This window comes from Acomys russatus, chromosome 4 (assembly GCF_903995435.1).
Source record: "Acomys russatus chromosome 4, mAcoRus1.1, whole genome shotgun sequence".
Classification (NCBI taxonomy): Eukaryota; Metazoa; Chordata; class Mammalia; order Rodentia; family Muridae; genus Acomys; species Acomys russatus.
Genome location: NC_067140.1, coordinates 61,135,002 through 61,140,037, shown reverse-complemented (window position 1 = coordinate 61,140,037; position 5,036 = coordinate 61,135,002).

Below are 5,036 nucleotides of genomic sequence, written 5' to 3'. Positions count from 1 at the left end.
TTTTTGGTTTTACCATTTTCTTCTCCATCTCTACTTCACTGTGAGTCCAGGGGAGGGGCCAAGGACACGAAGAGGAAGCCGAGGACCTTGAGCACACTGGAGTGTGGAGATTTACCTTCTCTGCCTTAATATAATAATGCCCTCAGGGTCTAAGTTAGCATAATCGTTTTTCCTCCAGCATCTGTGTGAAGGCTGCCATCCCCCTACGAGGGACAACGGATGCCCCTGTGCTCAGGATGAAGGAGTTCAGCAGGGACTCTTCAGAATTTTCTGGGCTTGGAAGTTCTCCCCTAGGCTTGGAAATAAAAAGTCAGAGAGCTCATCCATGCTGAAAAAAAGAAAAATAAAAGAGGTTCTGGTCCTGAAAAGAGAACTCTAAAGACAGGCTTTGTAACTCACTCCATGCTGCTCAGGCTCTGCAGGGTCTTAATATTCCCCAAGGCCTTCCCTCAAAATCAGATGCAAGTTGGCCTTGTACCTGATGTTTTGGGGTGAGGGTAATAGAGTCGGAGGAGAAGGGAATTGATTGAAAACACTGACTCCATGCCCAGGACAGCAGGCCTTGCAGGCCAACACTCTCTCTCCTCAGAATGGAACGATAGATTAAAAAAAATCCACCTCCCAAATGTGTTGTCTGAAAAAGCCTATAAGAAGAGACCTTGGATTCCAGGCTGCTGGCATCTCATCTGGCTATCCATGCTAGAACCAAACTCCTTTTTTAGAATTTGAAAATGCATATGCCTTTCCTTTGCCCTCCTCCCTCGTCTTCCTGTTCTTCAAACTGGAAAGGTCTTGAGGAGCACAGTCATAAACAAGAGCCTTCCTGATCCCTTGAAGGGATGCCATGTCAGCATCTGGATGTACAGGCCACAAGTGGACTGCAGCATCCAAGCCCTTCAGAAGGTGACTCCAGCTGAGGGCATGGTGGCACAGGCAGCTGTAGCCAGGGCTTGGACATAAAGTCTGGCCATTTCAGCCTAAACCAGACAACTTTGCTTTAGTTTGGTGGGTGAGACTTTCTAACTCCCTGCTGGCTCAGCCAAGGCTGAGACTGTACTGAGACTTCCCTCTAGTTCCCCTTAATTTCACAAGTTCTAAACCCCAGTAGATAGCCCATCCCCCCGGGTACCTCAGTGACAACGTCTGAAGGGCCACTTCAGTGATGGATACTAGCCTTCCTTAGTTCTATAGAGCTCAGCACTCAGAACTCCAGACTTCTCTTGTGCCACATACGCAATGATACTTTTACTATTGATAAGCCATAGATGGTATTGATTGGATGGGTGGTAACCACAGGGCAGAAGGAAATGCAGACCAAGTCAGTGTTTAAAAACATGATTCCCAATGTGTCTCTATTAAATGTGTCTCTTGGGTACCAGACCAGACCAGCTCTGGTTGTTGGAACCCAATGGGAGCTGTTCTTTGGCCAGGTTATACCCCAAGAATTCTAGTATCCCTCATTGTTTCTTTGTATTGTCCTAGATATCGTGCGAAGCTGCTATGCATGGCTAGGGAGAATCCACAGCCATGACGGTGGCTGTAGTATGGTTATAGTCTTCTTTCAGCCTCTTTCTCATTAAGCCTTTCCTGTCTTCCCTCCAACTCACTCAATTGTTATGGCGGCTCTTGGGGATCCCTTTTTTTTTTTTTAATGTTTTGTTAATTTATTCATATTACATCTCAATTGTTATCCCATCCCTTGTGTCCTCCCATTCCTCCCTCCCTCCCATTTTTCCCTTACTCCCTCCCCTATGACTGTGACTTAGGGGGACCTCCTCCCCCTGTATATGCTCATAGGGTATCAAGTCTCTTTTTGGTAGCCTGCTATCCTTCCTCTGAGTGCCACCAGGCCTCCCTATCCAGGGGATGTGGTCAAATATGGGACACCAGAGTTCGTGTGAAAGTCAGTCCCCACTCTCCACTCAACTGTTAAGAGTGTCCTATCCATTGGCTAGATCTGGGTAGGGGTTCAAAGTTTACTGCACATATTGTCCTTGGCTGGTGCCATAGTTTAAGCAGGACCCCTGGGCCCAGATCTGCCCATCATAATGTTCTTCTTGTAGGTTTCTAGGACCCTCTTGATCCTTGTATTTCCCCATTCTCCCATGCTTCTCTCACCTAAAGTCCCAATAGGATGTTCTCCCCTCTGTCCCACTTTCCTGGTAAGTAAAGACTTTCATGGGACATGCCCCTTGGGCTAGTGTCCAGATATAAGTGAGTATATACCATTTGACTCTTTCTGCTTTTGAGTTAACTCATTCATTATAATAATTTCTAGTTCAATCCATTTGTCCACAAATTTCAGGAATTCCTTGCTTTTAATAGCTGAGTAGTATTCCATAGTGTAAATGTACCACAGTTTCTTTATCCATTCTTCTACTGAGGGACACTTAGGCTGTTTCCATGTTCTGGCTATTATGAATAAGGCCACTATGAACATGGTTGAACATATGTCTCTGTTGTGTGGTGGAGCATTTTCTGGGTGTATTCCAAGGAGTGGAATAGCTGGGTCTTGAGGAAGTTGAGGATCCTTCTAATCCCGAGGTTGGCAGATTGTCCAATGGGATATAGAAGGAACAAGAGGTCGGAGTTCAAAGGAAGCCTCTCCTTTTGCCCCTTCTGTGCTTGCTTTTGAGTGTGACAGTTCAGTCAGTGGCCTGTCTGCCGGCAGACTCACAGTCATGTCCCTGCATGTGTAGCTCTTGGGGAGCCTCCAACCACCATCACTTGGATTTCCTGTTGTACCCCATCTAGCATTCACCCAGCCCAGTAACTGTAAGCAAGCTCCACTTCTGCTGTGGGAGGTCACAGGCAGGGCTGCCAGGAAAGGGGGGGGGGGCTTTTTTACCACTGTTCTTGGGGGAGATCAAAGTAAAACCCAAGGTTTCTAGACAAGCCTTAGGAGTCTTATGCCATGAAGATTCATGTTTCCCCTCAAAACTGTCAGAAAATCATTTGCACCTTCCACAGTTCAAGGCAAAAGTTTTCTAGCACAAATCTATTTATTTTAGAAATATAGAATTACTTTATACACAAACACACACACACACAGTAGTATGCTGCCTGACACAGGTACTAGAAATAGATTTCAGGTCCTCTGGAAGAGCAGCAAGTGCTCCTCCTTGCTAAGCCATCTCCCCATCCTGTAAGCTGATACATTTTGTGACTCTTTTAAGCAAATTTTCTTTTTTTGCTTTAGAGCCAGCTATACGCAACAGATTAAACTTTAACCAATATCCAGGAAAAAATATAGCAAGTATTTTTTTCCTCTCCAGTGAGATAACCTGGATGTCAATAAAGTTCACTTGAAAACTGTTTATCGAATGAACAAATTTGTGCAGTTGGCATTTCATAAAAGAGATAAATAGTTTGCCCAGGGTTACGCAACAGAAAGTGGCAGAGCTGAAATTTAAGCTCACGAGCGATACCCTCTGGAATCACCGTTCCGCCTCCATATTCCAGACTGATTCCACCACTGGCCTAGAGTGTGGTTGGGCACGCAGAGCTCCACCCCTGAATTCCAGCCCCTTGGCTGCCTGCAGGTGCTTAGTGGTAGCACTGCCGTGGCTGCTGCAGGGTGCTTGGCTGTAATTTCATGGGAAATTGGTGCATAAGTCTACAATTTTGCATTTACTTGAAAAGCAACAGGGGCTGCATTTTGCTGTGAAAACAGTGGGAGGGGTCATGCCTTGGGAAATGCTGGTGTGCAGCGTCAGCGCATCCGAAGCATCGCCAAAGCGAAAGCGTGTGCCCATTGCCTGGGAGCGTTTTGTGTTGTTCCTTAGTTCTATAGGAGAAGCTGACGACGCTGGAAGCATGGTTCCCGTGTTATAACCTCCTTGCTTATTGCACTTGACAAGCTCATGTCACCACTGAAGCAAATGCAAAGACTCTCTTCCCTTTACATTTATCAGCCCACCCTTGTTCTTGCAGAGTTCCTATAGCCTTTTTTCATCTCCCTCCAAGGATGGGGATAGGATCAGGCTGATCCCTCCATGCTAGGTGTTTAGATGGACTTTTGTCAACTGTTCCCTTTGTTAGAACTGGCAGCAGGCACCTGCTTCTAGGAAGAGAAGAGCATACTACTGAGGGGTGGCTAGTAAAATTCCAAATCCAGGAAACATTGAGAGAGCTCATTGCAACGTGGAAGAGACAGGCACGAATAATACTTGCTTTCAGTATGATAATGTAAAACATAGGCACAAACAGAAAGACACGAGTGACAGAATGACGCGAGTGATGGCTGAGGCATGAGAAACAAGCGTCACGGATATGATGTTGGGACAAGTGAACTTTTACAGTGAGGAGACCTGTCAGGGGAGCTAGCAGGGACAGCGACATTCAGACACAGAGGGAACATTCCCAGCACTCAGAATTCAGAACTGACCAAGTTCACTCAGGAAGCAACACAGTTTCAAGATTCCCAGGAGAGCAGTAGAGGCTGAAGCTAAAGAAGAGGCTGGGCCGGGTGGAGGGCTGGGCCCCTTGTCGGCCTTGGAGGATGGAGACCGAGATCTTGTAACAGACGGGTGTTGGAGCAGATCCTGTCAATAAAAGAACCTGAGACTCAGATGGGGCCTTGATTAAACATGATTTTAGAAAGCAGACTGTGATTTTGGAGCTAATGCGAAATCTTTGCTAAGGATTTTTGTTTTAGTTGATGTTTGTGCCCATTGGCATATGTGCATATAGTTTACAGGCATATGTGTATACAGTTTGTTAACACGGTCACTTTACTCATGGGTGTGCTCATGTGCATGATGGGCAGTGTGTGGTAAGGGCCTCAGGCCTTAAATCATAAGAAGTTCGGTCTGTCTGTGAGTTGGCTACACAGCACTAGGATTTATGTTTTAGACCCTCACCCAGACATCACAGGTGGGAGTGTAAATTGGACTGACTCTTCTGAAGGGCAATTTTGCTGCCTGGATCAAAACAGCTTTTGAAATCTGAATAGATTTCACCTTAACTTCCTTGTGAAAGCATTTGTTTCAAAGGAGTGACTATGAATACATCTATATTTATTCATTGTAGTGTTG